The sequence below is a fragment of the Schistocerca gregaria genome, chromosome X (genome assembly GCF_023897955.1).
Source record: "Schistocerca gregaria isolate iqSchGreg1 chromosome X, iqSchGreg1.2, whole genome shotgun sequence".
In the NCBI taxonomy this organism is placed as follows: Eukaryota; Metazoa; Arthropoda; class Insecta; order Orthoptera; family Acrididae; genus Schistocerca; species Schistocerca gregaria.
The window spans coordinates 634864943-634880446 of NC_064931.1; the positions used below are offsets into that span (position 1 = coordinate 634864943).

At 45.0% G+C, this 15504-nt stretch overlaps 1 protein-coding gene across 7 annotated transcripts in view; it reads left to right on the top strand.

The window, feature by feature from the left end:
- The window catches only part of LOC126297938 (ecdysone-induced protein 74EF), an 844422-nt gene that overhangs the window by 793672 nt on the left and 35246 nt on the right, over window positions 1-15504 (top strand). The window lies entirely within an intron of this gene.

A 15504-nucleotide genomic window follows, 5' to 3' on the forward strand; every position in this document is an offset into this window, starting at 1 on the left:
GTCCTTTTTACAAAAAGTCCGAATGTAGTATCAAAATTAAGGAACTAGCGATGACTTTTATAAATGACCTGCGCAAAATGCATAATGGATGTTCTTGACAAAGATCAAATAAATGGCTCTGAGCACTATGGGACTTAACATCTGAGGTCATCAGTCCCCTAGAACTTAGAACTACTTAAACCTAACTAACCTAAGGACATCACACACATCCGTGCCCGAGGCAGGATTCGAACCTGCGACTGTAGCGGTCACGCGGTTCCAGACTGAAGCGCCTAGAACCGCTCGGCCACACCAGCCGGCTGACAAAGATCGTTGGCAAATTTTCGAGTCCGGAACCACGCGGCTGCTATGGTCGAAGGTTCGAATCCTGCCATGGGCATGGATCTGTGTAATGTCTTTAGGTTAGTTAGTCTTAAGCAGTTCTAAGTATAGGGAACTGATGACCTCAGATGTTAAGTCCCATAGTGCTTAGAGCCATTGAACCGTTTTGTAAATTCTCCCTACTGTTGAAAACTGAAAAATACGAAAAGTGGCGTCCATACATTACAAAATATCAGAAATTATTCGCTCGAAAAAATATATGCAAACAAACACTCTACAAATATTTAGAAGACAATTGTTACCACCTTGACGTTTGTATCTTATTTTATTTCTAAGATATAAATAACATAAAACACTATTTTTCTTCTCTTGTAAAGCTGAGTTTTCCATTGTTGAAACAGTTTTAATTAAAAAATGTTTTTCATCGGCTTTCTCATTGTATGCACTGTAGGCTTTTTGTATGCCCTGCTACACTAAAACCTAAATAACGTTTTATCTTCAGATATTTGGTCAGTTTTGTGGAAGAACACTCGGAGGAAACATATCAAGTCCTCATGTAACCTTTCCAAGCTGTCACGAAAACAAGACAGATAATACAAGGACGATTAAGAAGACACATAGGCACAAATTCCATTTAACAGGAGCGAATTTTGCGAGAATTGGTAAAGTTTCGATGTTAACAGCCGACGTCATCGTCCCCTGTTTATGGGCAAGCGCAGTGTTCAGCGTACTCAGGATTTAGACGGGAAAGTGACTCGTGTAAACAGGCTTATTGGACGCTGTCTCGTCAAACTAATCAGTCCTCGAGCCATAAATACACTACGAAATCGAGACTATACTCCATTTTGTCTGTGTTGTTCAAAAATGGTTCAAATGGCTCTAATCACTATGGGACTTAACATCTGAGGTCATCAGTCCCCTATACTTAGAACTACTTAAACCTAACTGACCTAAGGACATCACACACATCCATGCCCGAGGCAGGATAAGAATCTGTGACCGTGGCAAAAGCGAGGTTCTGGATTGAAGCGCCTAGAACCGCTAGGCCACAGCGGCCGGCTTATCCGTGTTGTTAATAGTTAGTTTATACCCCAGGTGAAATCCGCAGTTACGGAAGCGCGGTTACTCGTTCCTTGTACGATCCTCTCTGCGGAGAGGAAACAGCTTGAGAAGTTGGTGATAACGCCGCCGATTTCTTTTGTTATTCCCCATAGCCTCGTTGAGACTGTAATGTGCGCTTTCCCGTCAATCCAATCAGTCTTCAAGCTGTAAATGCACTACGAACTGGTGACCAGTCTCCAGTTGACTGCAATCTCATTAGTATGTTTATATCTCAGGTGAAATTCACTGTTACCATGCCTGATTTTTCGTTCACTTGTGTTTCGTTGGTTTTCAGGATTCAGAAGAAAGAGAAGTAGTATGAAAAAAATGAGCGTACATATTTCAATATACACTTGCTGACAAACGGTACGCCGGTAAAAAAAAAAAAAAATTAAACGCAGCGTCACGATGAGAGGCGTAAACGACAAAGATATTCATACCAAAAATCATAATGTGGTGTTGCCACAAATGGAGAGCTTTTTTTAGTAGCCTTTTTCAGTCGATGCGTGATTTTAGGTGTGTGTTTTCCGAATTATGGGGTCAACAGTGTGAAAGCTATTGATAAATTTCAGAGAGGAATCTCATAGTATTTCAGAAGATGCGCTGCTTCTGCTATCGCGTTTGAGGTGTACAAGCTGCGGTGAGCTGCAGAAGTGGCTAGTACTGAGGTGTAATATCATCTAGTGACTGTAGACACGGCAGTGGTAGCGTTCGCTCAAAGCAGATTCAGCGTTGGCATGCTGCAATCTTTTCTTCTTTCCCTGGAGACCTTGCTTCCTCCCTTCGTGGAAGGTGAAGGTCCCCTTGTCGTACCTCATATACCCTGTTCGTCAACCAATATGGCTCGTGTATTTTTACTATCAGATGCGGCATACTTCTTTCTCCCCGTATAAAGATAGGGCGCAGAAGACCATTTCCATTAAAACCTCTTGTAAGAAATCAATGAAGAAAAATCTGTGGTTTACACATGAATAAAATAGAAAGAAATTCGGTGATTCTGGGACCACGTTAACGCCTCGTCCTTCACAAAAGAATCCGCCTCATCACCACCATAGTTGAAGTTTTGTCTTATAGTACATAGCTCTCATTTAAGAATTCTTCATTTGTTCCCAGTTGTAAATATAGTAGTATGTCTTTATAGTAAGACTTGGAGTACACCATAAACTGACTCTTCCCCCCCCCCCCCCCCCCTCCAATATTCCGCGAGCAATTTTCAAATCTCGCCGACTCTATCTTCTTCCGAAACTAGAGAAGTTTGTCTGCCACTTTAGGATGTGGGTCTGTCACTTCAGATGGTTAAAAATAGTTTCTTCGTGCACGACATTTGCGCCAATCGTCTGTGATAACCGATGATGATTTGTTTAGTGCTTTGCTTAGACTGTTAATAAGAAAGTGTGTTTACAGTGAACAGCTGCAGCCAACGTCAAGGATTTCTGTTGGCTCGTTTCCTCACCGCTCCTTTGTGGCGGGTATCACGCTCGCTATACTCCGCCGTGGAAGTTTCCTGCTTATAACGATGCCTCGGCACGTTAATTTTCGACGTTCGGGCGAAGCAACGCAAGGCGGCTAGTCCGCAGGCGGAAATGACGGTGGGATTCGGCACATCCTGGACCGGCGCGCCTCTCTGACTCACAGAAGGCCGCGAGGGCCTGCGCGGAAATTTAATTCGCGTCTGTGCCACATACGCTCTGCAAATCCAGCCCACCGCTCAGCGATCCCTACAGATATGTCGTATCGGGCAAAGCAACGTCGTAAATACCGCTTGTTGTTTACGCGCGTAGACAAAAACTGTCGTTTGGACTCGAGATACGAAACAGGGCGAGTCCGAGTTTAATGTTGAGGGTTGCATACACTAGAAAGCAAAGCGCCGCTGTTACTTCAGTGCTTTACTAGCCTCTTTCCTTCCTTTCCGTTGCAGAACGGTGATGATTCCCACTCCTCGACTCATTTCCTCTTCCCGAAGCGTGGAACACTAGACGAGCTCCCGGCATTGGACCAGACTAGTACGCGTCTTATTGACATAAGGGGTTGCGATCTCCTGTGATTTGTGAATATTCCAGTGCTCTGTCGTCGACAGCTGCAGGCATTTGTATATTCTCACTGTTACGCTTGCTTACCAGCTCACACTCCAGGGGGAATACTTCTTAAGTATTCGGCTCACAATAGAGCCTCTGCCACGTTCTGCCACGTAACAATGTTTCTACAGCTCGAGATCCGACAGCGTGATAACCCGTCTTCGTCAGCCTCTGAAGGTAATAGTAACTGATGTCTGTAGCTCTCTGCATTTCGTGAATCATTCTGACGGCACTCACAACAGTGGTTGCATAAGACTGATTTTCGTAAGTAGATACTATGACTGGTTCCATTCCTGTAATGGTTGTACTGGGTGCTGACGGAAATACACCTCTCGCCAGTGGCACTTTTTACAAATTAAGCACAATAACAGTGGATTAAATTTCAAACATCACTTAGCTATCGCCGGCCGCGGTGGTCTCGCGGTTCTAGGCGCGCAGTCCGGAACCGTGCGACTGCTACGGTCGCAGGTTCGAATCCTGCCTCGGGCATGGATGTGTGTGATGTCCTTAGGTTAGTTAGGTTTAAGTAGTTCTAAGTTCTAGGGGACTAATGACCACAGCAGTTGAGTCCCATAGTGCTCAGAGCCATTTGAACCATTTTTTGAACTTAGCTATTGCGGTGATTACCAATGCTGTTCTCTTCTTCCTACCTTACTTATAGCAGTAAATAGCGAACAACGTAATCATACATTTTTAGACAAATACGCAAACAGCTTCTTAGATATGTTTCAGTAGCGCATGATGGCAGAGACTAGGTACAGGTCCTCAGATTTCGATTGGACGACAAAATGAGTAACAGCGAATTAGGCGGTATGCAAACTTGTTTGTTTCTATAGTTATGCAACAGACCGTTGACCCAGGAGCAGCACAATCTCCCCCAGACATTATTACAGTAAAGCAAACTACTGCTTATGAATATGAGAAGAGTATAAGGATGGAACGTCTGCTGCAGCACTAATATTGTCGTTTCCTTTTGTATGAAAAAGGTGTGGAAGTTACATATTCGCTGTCAATACCTTCCATATCAAGAGTTCTTTATGATCTCTTCCGTATGTTTGTAGAACGCTACATGACACACAGTTCATATTTTATGCGCTACGGTAACCTGCCTTACCATTTTCTCTCCTGAACAGTGAAAAATGTACTGAAAAAATTATAGTATATACTGATACTCATTCCGTACATTCCCCAATGACTCACGAGGAAAGTTTGTATAGCCGATCTAGTGAAACAGCTAATGGAGGAATCGGTTCTTCTCTGAATCACTTAACCGTCTCTTATGTTGAATAGGCCAGCTTTAGACAGCGTTCGTAAAGCAACCGAACTACAAATTCAAGGATTGGTCAGCAAATGCGCTGTGAATCGCAATTTAGAAGACACTAAGGCACCCTCCTATGCAACAATGCCATTTATCTTAGCAGATTTTTAACATTTAGTCGTTAAGCAGATCGTTGTACATATTCGAGGACTTCGAGTCCAACTAATTCAGCATGAGCTATCTATTCATTTTCCAACGCGCAAAAATTGAGCATTGGCCATAAACCATTGATTCTTAAATTATACGAATCGAAACCCTGTCTTCTCTCTTCTGATGACTTTTGCCGCTCTCTTCAAAGTCTTCTAATCGGGAACACTCTTGGTCGATAAACATAAACGTTCTTAATCCCACCTGAGCGAGCGGTGGGTAATAAACTGCACCGTAATGGCTAAGAGGGGCTCATATTCCCGTCCAGGCAACCTGATTTACGTGTTTCCTGGCTTCCCGAAATAACTTCAGGAGAATGATGGGTTGCGGCCACGGTCAATTTCTTGTCGTTCCTTATCTGCGATGACTTCGTTGTCGACGACACTTTAAAATCTAACATTTCCTCTCTTTAAGTCCATCAATTAATCAGATGCTTAGCCCCTTACTTTTAAAAATTCCTCTCTGTAAAGCAGAAACAGAAAAACACGCAAACCATTTACAAATCTTCAAGTCGTCAGTCAGATTAATTGCAGACGCCATTTATTTAGCGAAACGCTACTTTTACATTGTCTCTCTCATCCCAATGGATAACTATTTTAATAGTACAGAAATAGTGATAGTTAGGGAAGAATTGGTTAGCCAGTTTTCCACCATTCGGAATCGTTTGATGTAATTCTGAATTTAGAATTGTTTCGCTGTTTTATTACTTCAGACTTCCTGCAGAAGCTTCTTAACCGTGTTTCCAAGTAATTCACATGTTCATCCCTGTTATTTCCTTTAACGGAAGGCCCTTATGACTGTTCATGTTTGCCATAGAACAACAGCGAGTCATCGATTTTGACTTGTCATTCTCATTATACCAAGACACATTAATGCAAAGCTCAGATCATGGGCGAACAACAATAATAAATCAAACACGGTATCCCGACAGAAACATTGTACGCGATTTTTGGGTGCAATAGACCATATTTACTGTCTCTATGTGAACCAACGACCCCATATCGTTGAAAATGTGTGTCATATTTGTTTTCCACACCGTTCTTGCTGTTTTGTGCTGTACTCGAATGTAATTTAGATCGAGCTTAATTTTTGTGTTACGTGACAGTAGAATAGGTATATCTCCAGACATTATTGCATTTTGGCGCGTTGTTGCTTTGATACCATAGCTTAATTCTAGGTCTACTGCCTATGCAGCGTGCAGGGGAGTCGAGGGACGTACTGTCTTCACTTGAGCAAGTCCTAAACCAGCAATACAGTGTCCAAAACAAACTTCGAGTTGACTACTACGTTAGTTAAGCACAAATTTTCACCCTGTTTCTGCAGTGTAAACGTGATAATGTAGAATTGACCTATGTTAGATCTTTACAGATCTTACTCGAATTTCGGAGTATATTCGTAACTCAGGCGATAACAATGTTTAAAGGCAGTATTGACACTACGAAAAACAATTACAAAACGTGTTGTTTAAAAGAATGTACCTTTTATTATGTCAGTGGGAAGATATTTGTTGTTTTAACAGCATCACTTATACTCTGTGCTGTTGTTTTTGGCGAATTACTTACAGACTTTCTGTTTTTCCATTTTCGTTTTTACTTTGTATTGTGCTGTCTGCGACTGAATAGTAGCTAATTTGTAGCGAAAGTCAAGTATTTGTGTTTTTAAGAGTGAACAATATATCCAAGTCAATAAAAATATCACTCGTACAAACGCACGAGCGCAAAATCGGCCCTTTTTAAACAACCAAAGATATTTCACAAGTAAGATACGCAAATAAAGGATTGCTTAATACAAGTGACAGGCATCAGAAACCCATGTAGCAAGATCTGTGTTACTCAAGCCTGTAAATTTCACAAAGACGGGTCTACATTTCTTAGTCCATTAGTTAAGATTAGATTATACTGTCATTAACGACGTGTGCACATGACCAGAGCATAAAAGAAACTGTAAGTCAAATCCGTTGGCGCGAAATAATGCCTGAGAAAATATTTTTGGAGATGCTTTCTAAATTAGAGCTGCGTGTGGTTTGGTAACATTGTATCGAATCCAAGTTAAATGAGAATAAAGGTGCCAAGAACGTGTGTTTGGCAACAGTGTGCATACTTGCTAGTTTGCGAGCTTATAGCTCTGTGGCTTTTGTGCGTTTTACGGTTGGGATACAGCAACGCGGAGAAGATAAGGATCTATACCAGGGACTGCGGAACCCGTAAAGCTTTTAACAAAGGACTCTGCGACGCCCTTAAGCAGCGGCTTGGAAATCAGTCGCTCTCATTCGGCGAGAGACTGGGTTCCCGCCTGGGGACTCACCAGTTCGATCCTCCGCGTGGTCATCGCGGTGGCCGCCTGTGCTCCTCGAAGCAATCACAGAGAGTGCACCTCACCCAAAGCGAGCCACAGGGTTACGGGCCGCGAAAGCAGCTTGGCTCCATTCCCGCCGTACGCTCTCTCCTGGCAAGCTGGCCTCAGTTCCTTTACTCGTGTAGTTTTCATCCTCCTAAAGCGAGTGATCTGCCCTTGAATTCACAAGTTTTTAGATCGGAGAGCTCACCCCTCTTCTCCAATTCCATCAGGGCATGGGAAGAATGATTGACTGCAAATTATTCTATAAAATGAGGCGGCGTATTGCTCTAAGACGCTGGGCTGACATTCAGAAGTGGCGGGGTTCACATCCCCGTCCAGCCATTCAGATTTGGGTTTTTCTGTGATTCTCCTAAACCACTTAAGGCGAATTGCTAGATGGACACAGTCTTGCCCATTCCGCGTTCCAACTCCGTCACTAATGACCTCGTCATCGACGGCGTGTCAACACTTGATCTAACTCTTCTTTTCGTATGAGCGCTGACATTACCATCGCCGAATATACGAGACTGAGGTATGATCAGGACGGATATCGACCGAGGTGGCCCAGTGGTTAGCACACTAGACTCTCATTCGGGAGGACGACGGTTCAAACCCGCGTCGAGCCATCCTGGTTTAGATTCTCCGTGATTTCCCTGAATCACTCCAGGCAAATGCCGGGATGGTTCTTTTGAAAGGGCACGGTCTGTTGCCTTCCCCATCCTTGACACAGAGTTTGTGCACCGTCTCTAATGGCCTCGATGTCGACGGGACGTTAAACCCAATCTTCCTTCTTTTCTTGTCAGGAAGGTTAGTTAGCGACGGGCAACAGACATCAGTCTGGCACAGCACGTCGCGTGATGGTATAGGGTGTCATTGGATAGACAACTTCGCCACCACTGATTCGCATAGCCGGTAATTTTGATAACATACGTTACATTTATAATGTGTCAAGTTGTGGCTACGCCCTGAAATGGAGGTCTCCGTCACGTTAACTTTCAACAAGATAACGCAAGACCGCATGTACCCGTGCTTTCCTGATCTACCTCGATACAGAGGGGTTTCGACTGTTGCCATGGCCAACTCGTTCCACAGATCTCTCACGTCACAGGTCATGTGTTGATGAGTTCGCCACAACTCGAGAGCCATTAAGGTTGACGATCTGTAGCACGGAAAGAGGCACCTATATCTGTTGCCGAAGCTCTGTTCTACTCGCGCAGCCGCGTTGAAGCAATTGTTGCTGACAGCGAGGTCAGCTCAGTGTACTAAATTTCGACCACCTATCCACCGCCCCCCCCCCCCCCCAAAAAAACAGGAAGTGCTTTCATATTTAATCGTGTATTGCTGTTAATCGTGTGACAGAAAGTATTTACTTTGGTACTCGATATTTTCTGCGACTGTTTACAAGTTTTAAAGGACCAGTCGGCATATTTTTCCATCATAGTCAATTTCTACAATCTGTCCGCTATATTATTTAACTGTTGCTGCAGCTTATTTCGTCCTTGCCACCTTTTTGTGCGTAATATACACGTTCTCTTTCACTTCGGATGAGCAACATTTAGGTAATGTAAAGCGGGTTCTCTTACAAACAAACGTTTTTAACAGGAAAGCTAGGTCGGACCTATTCCCGGAGATGCGGTTCGACATCGTGTATATGGATCACGTGCCGCGTCGGGACGTACCTCGTCTGCACTCTTTAACGCGTTTTTGGACCTTTCGCGACGCAAAGGCAGTCTGCCTGAAAAGCGATGAAAATGCTTTTCTGCTAGGCCTATCGTCTGGGTAAGCATTCGCGCAAAGCCGCTTGCGTGATGCGGCGAGCGACTTCTCTCTAAGGGCATCCGCACTTTACAACGTTACGGTGGGTGGAGCCGATGGCGGGGAGAGGGGGGTGGGGGGGCAGTGAGCGCCGAGCGGAGATCAGTATTTGAAGAGAGCAGGCCCCCTCCGCGCACGTGTGCTTGACGTCACGTGTTATATAGAGAGCCAAGGCCGCGGGCAGCGTTTTCCGCGTGTGATTCAGCAGATCGTCCAAACGTTCTAATAACTAGAAAACAGCTGCGCCGCTCGCCCTTGCGTAACGCGATGTGCCCGTGCGCGATAACTAGATTATATCAGCGGCTGCACCTCCCGCTTCCTCCGGCGGCAGATTAGATTTTACAATCTGCGTGATTGTGTGTGAGCCGCGACTTACTGTTAGCGAGACGAGCTGTAGGCTCGATCGAGCTTGAGAAGCTCGCTGGCAGAGGGCAGCACTGTCCCTGGTGTAGTGCCTGGACATGCAGATGTACTGTACTCGTGTTTGGGGTCACGAATCAGTCCGTAGTGCCGTCTTTGCACTGCAAATTAGCTGTAGTCTAACCACGACAGTGTTTCCCATCTCTGATACTAAACGACTAACACGGGGCACAATTCCATTTGCAGGTTGCCTATCTGACGGCTTCCAGGGGCAACAAAAATTTGATTCCAGTACTTCGTACAGTGATTGATTAAATTTAAAAACGTACAGTGCTTTCATAATTTACTCATTAAGAGTTATCTTAGAGGTTTAACACAAGTACTACAGTTAGAAACAGTGTGTATGTTTTGTGGCAGCGTAGCTCAAGGCGCCCAATTTACCCACAAAAAATGGTTAAAATGGTTCTGAGCACTATGCGACTTAACTTCTGAGGTCATCAGTCGCCCAGAACTTAGAACTAATTAACCCTAACTAACCTAAGCACATCACATACATCCATGCCCGAGGCAGAATTCGAACCTGCGGTCGCTCGGTTCCAGACTGTAGCGCCCAGAACCGCACGGCCACTCCGGCCGGCATTTACCCACACTATATTCATCCATTATTTGAGAATGAGATCAACTGGTGACTTCCATCAAACTTCACATCCAATTTCAAACCTTTACGAAACTACTACGCTGACGTACCCCACAAAATGATGAAAGGAAAGAAGTTTATCGCTTACTGTAATTTCGCTGATCGTGCAGTAAAACTACTGCATCAGCCGAGGCATTTTAATTTATTACTTCATTAATATTAAATTTATTCGCAACACATTTTGCAGACAGTATCCACGTATGCCACTGAATGTACCTGCAAAATTATGTCATTGTACGATACATAACTCAGGAGATATAACGTCATAAACATTGAGATGCGTAAAAAACCTACATTTTACTTAAAACGGAGACTCTACTCATCCATGTGTGATAATGAGGGAACTTAGCGACTTCCAACAAACCTAAAACATAATTACAATTTTTTAAAATTTTTTCTTGCTTGCATGCTTAAGTTCAGATATGTAACAGACTAACTCATCTGTAAAGTAATCAGACGTTTGAAGCGGTTTCGCTTCGCTTCGCAGGTCGAAAGAAGTCTGACAGTCACCCAGCCGATCGTATTCAGAAACAAGATGTGCGAATGTGACAGGAAGATTGCGGTTCCGAAATCACCTCTATTCCCGTGCTTTATCTGATCTAGAGTCACAGGAAAAATTGCTGCACAGTAGGAGGAGGCCCAAGTGGGGTATACGGTCCGGGCAATAGCCCTCCGAGACAACTGCAGATGGGTCTCAGGCAGTCAGAGCCGCGTAACTTCGAAACGCGAACGTCACACAGCATAGGGCGACACAGCTGCTGCCGCTTGCGTCCTTCTGCCGACGAGAGTACCAAGAAGCACACAACAGCTCTACACGGAAAAGAAGGCGGCGGAGGAACAATGTCTTTATAAAAGTGTTGCAACGAAATGTCGAATTAGATGTCGAAGCACGAGACGACAGTGAACGACAGCGAAAAGAGCTGTTATTAATCCAGATAATCATCTCGCCAACGTACACCTTTCTTCCACAGGGAGACTTACGAACGAGGTTGTGTATCGGCTAAAATAATAGGTCCGTCACCTGGGAAAATGGGGCTTAAAAACGTGCTCAGCCATCCTCATTTGCGTTTTTCATAGTTCCAACAATCAACGCGGGCGGAAACGAGGACAGTTCCTTCTCGTGTCTTTCAACAGTTTAGTCCACTCCCCCCCCCCCCCCCCGCCCCCTTCTTCGAATGCCCAGAACACTAAAGATTGAAGCCTAGCCAATCTTCTCTCCAAAGACATACCGGTACTCATTAGTTAATGTCACTTTCATTTAAATTTGACCTTCTGGAGGAATTACCAAAAAGCATTTTTTACATTGTCTATATTGGCGAGTTTTTCTAAAAGCCGTAAAGAATCCATCCACTCCTAAAAGAGGCTAGAAGTCGATTACATTTTGTGGGTTAGGTATTTTTATGCCTCTTATTGCTAAGGCAAAAATTCAGTCTTTGGTTCTGTTGACCAGCGTAAGCTGCTTAACTTTTAAATTCCGAAATATTTTATTGGCAGAAAACGGCACGTCTACGTATCAGGTCAACCCTTTCCTGCCCTACAGGGCGTGGCAGTCCCTTTCGCTTTCTAGTGACAGAAAACAGCAAGCAGTCGAATTCATGCATTTACTTCCTGTCTGATGTAGCACAGGAACCACAGATGACATACTTTCGTACCCCTGTGTTGTTAATTACCTTATAAGAGATTAGGAGCCCTGCTGACGTCACAGAACATTATTGTGAGGGATTTATTGGTTATAATGTGCTCTCTATAAGTTTTTCATATCTATTTCCATAATAGCTACTAATACATTTGGTCAGATACAATAATGGTATCCTGACGAAACATAAAGGGGCCACTTGTGTTTTTTACAAGGGCGATTAAAAATTTTCCGTTTGGGAGCTTTGCTGCAGCGCATATGCAGCATAGCGCGCCTCCGATGCGAGTGTATAAGCACTGACATGCAGGCAAGAGTGCGGAATTCGTGTCTTCCCGACGTGCTTGCGTTAAATGAGCAAATCTGAATTATGGTGACGTAATTACCAAATGCGTTCAAACAAAACCAATGTGTTGCTATCCTTTTCTGTGCTGCCAAAGGACTAGCAGCGGTAGACATCCTACGGAGAATGAAGACTGCGTATAGGGGAGCATGTTTGTTGAAAACCACCGTTGTGGGGTGGTGAACCAAGTTCCGTGCTAGTCACACGTCCCCATATCGGAAATATCGTAACGCAGAAGTTGCGCCAACTGAAGCGGGAGACGCTCGAGCACCATCCCTGTAGTTCTGAAAAATGTTCAAATGTGTGTGAAATCTTATGGGACTTAACTGCTAAGGTTATCAGTCCCTATGCTTACACACTACTTAACCTAAATTATCCTAAGGACAAACACACACACCCATGCCCGAGGGAGGACTCGAACCTCCGCCGGGACCAGCCGCAAAGTCCATGACTGCAGCACCTTAGCTTTTTTTAAAATTCTTTTTGTTCGATATTGTTCGTTGCGTTTGGTCTGTGCGGACGTCACAAGACATCCGTTGAAGTTGATTCTTTGACTCAGTTTTTTTATTACAGAGAGCACGCAGCTCTCTCACCGAACACGCTGAGCTACTGTGCCACCTGTGTTGCTAATCTCGCGCGGCCGTAAATTTTAAATTTGATTTGTTTCAACCGGTAAAGGTTAAAGGAAAGGTATGTGTTTGGCGTACGTTTATGTAAGACCACCGTGCGCGCTAGCAAACGAAATTAATTCCCGCTCACGCACATGAGTATGCGCCCGTAAGGCCCCGATACCCCAGCATCATCTGGCGGCGTTCGCGCATACCAAACTCGTGACATACTGAACGTGAGCGAGAAACCTTGCGGATTTATACGGCCGGAGAAACGTAATAGCGTCTCATACTGCTTAAAACGGCCCGTCTCCTCCACGGGGGCTTTTGTGTTACATCACTGCTGGTGCGAGTGAAAGTTATCTCACTTTAACGCATACCGGTATCTCAGCCCTTTACATCTCATACGCCGACATTTGAATAGGTTGGCGAGGCGGCTGTTCGCATTGCGTGCGATGTTTTCCCGCGGTGACACAGTTGCCTAGAAACGCGGTGCCGGGCGGCTGGCTACCTGCGAGCAGATGGAGCGTGGCAGCCTTTGTCCGGAGAGGCCTCGGCGCCGGCCATAGACCCGCCAGCGCCTAACCTTGGCGGCCATATTGCCACTTGCGTCAGCAGGAGTTATACGGAAGTGAGCGATCATTAAGCCGGGCGGCGGGGCGCGCGGCAGCCACGCCACGTCCAGCTCGGAGCCGCCGCCGCCGCTGCTACTGCTGCTGCTCCTGCTGCTGCCGCTTCCGCCGACGGCGTGCACATCCGCCCTAAAAATACGCGCTTTGGCACCCGACCGCCGCAAACACACGACACCCTTTTTTCCTGTTTTGATCGTTTTGGCGCGCGTACCGACGCAATCTTCTGGCGGCCGCGCTTCTCCACACTTTCACTTGCGGGACACTCGTCCAGACAACAACTACAGCCCATTTTACACTGACGTCTTTCGTGCCTGAATCGACTACTCGTGGCGAGTGAGTCTACTGCGGCGCCCGTAGCGTTTTATTCCTGTACCGAGTCTCGTCTGTTCCGCGTGGTGGTTTTCGTTTGTACGCCAGCGCCAAAATTGTGAGAGCTGTCTGCTAGGCAGTATGGCGCCTGAACGGTGAAAGTGAGGTTATGAGGGACTAACATTTTACGATAAATCTAAACATAGAAACAAGATGTAGCAATATGCAGTGATAATAAAGTTTGCAGACTTTATACATTGTTGAGCGATTAACTCAGTTTTTTTTGCAGAGGGCAGCTAACCCTCTGACCGAACACGCTGAGTTACCGTGCCGGCTGTCACTAGGCTATCCAAGCACGCTTCAGGTCCACACTCAAACTTCCATATGTCGTCAACCATATATCTACAACCAGCACTCGTACATCCATTACGTGTGGCAATGAAGCGTGCTCGGATAGTCTGATGGTAAGGCGACCGCTCGCGACAAGCGGGAAATCCAGGTTCGAGTCCCAGTCTGGCACAAATTTTCACTGTTGTCACTCCATTATACAACTGATAGCTGTCCATACTCGCAACTGCAAATACATTTAATGTAATCCATAACGGTCATAATCGCCGCAATGCTTGTTCCTTCCGACATGCATATCTGTTGTGCTTCTGAACACCACAGGAACCACAATATCATATTCATAGTGCAAGTTATTGTCAAAGGTCTTGCGATAAATTCCGTACACTCCTGAGAACTTAAGTAAACAGCGCCTTTTTGCTCAAAAATGGTTCAAATGGCTCTGAGCACTATGGGACTTAACATCTGAGGTCATCAGTCCCCTAGAACTTAGAACTACTTAAACCTAACTAACCTAAGGACATCACACACATCCATGCGCGAGGCAGGATTCGAACCTGCGACCGTAGCAGTCACGCAGTTCCGGACTGAAGTGTCTAGAACCTCTCGGCCACCGCGGCCAGCGCGTTGTTGCTTTATCTTTTGTATCTTGTTTCCTTAATAAGTGCCAAGTAACATCGAAAATTATTTTTCTCATGAAACTGTTCTGACATTTTCAGTAATATAATAATTTCCATCAGACACTTCCATCTATTTGCGTTCTTATTCGTGTGCAATGTAGGTTTTTCTCTGTAAAATGTAAATACGTTTTTGCTTTCAGATATTTTGTCTCACTTGTATGAGAAAAAATACCAAGACACTGTGTAACTTTTTAGTGTGTCACGAAACTAAGCAAACAACACGATAAAGATTAAGAAGACACGAAAGAAAAAAAATTCATTTCTATAATAGGCATGAGCTCGGCCAGAATATGTTAACTTCTGATGTTAGTAGACGCTGCCGTTATCAAAAATGATTCAAATGGCTCTAAGCACTATTTGACTTAACAGCTGAGGTCATCAGTCCCCTAGAACTTAGAACTACTTAAACCTAACCAACCTAAGGACATTACACACATCAATGCCCGAGGCAGGATTCGAACCTGCGACAGTAGCAGCAGCGCGGTTCCGGCCTGAAGCTTCTAGAACCACTCATCCACAGCGGCCGGCGCTGACATAATCCTCTGTTTCTACGAATGCGCCGTGGGAAGCATTCTAGGGAATTTGGAGCCCCACAAGTTTCACTTTCAGTAGACCGTAGAGACATATTCGCGATGTGGTTGGTTGCTGATTTACGCGAGTGACTTTCTTGTCTCAATCGACTACTCGTGGAAAGTGAGTCTACTACAGTGCCCCTGGCGTACTATTCCTGTACTGAAACGCCCTTGTCACGAGCGGTTCTTTTTCTTTTGACGTCAGCGCTAA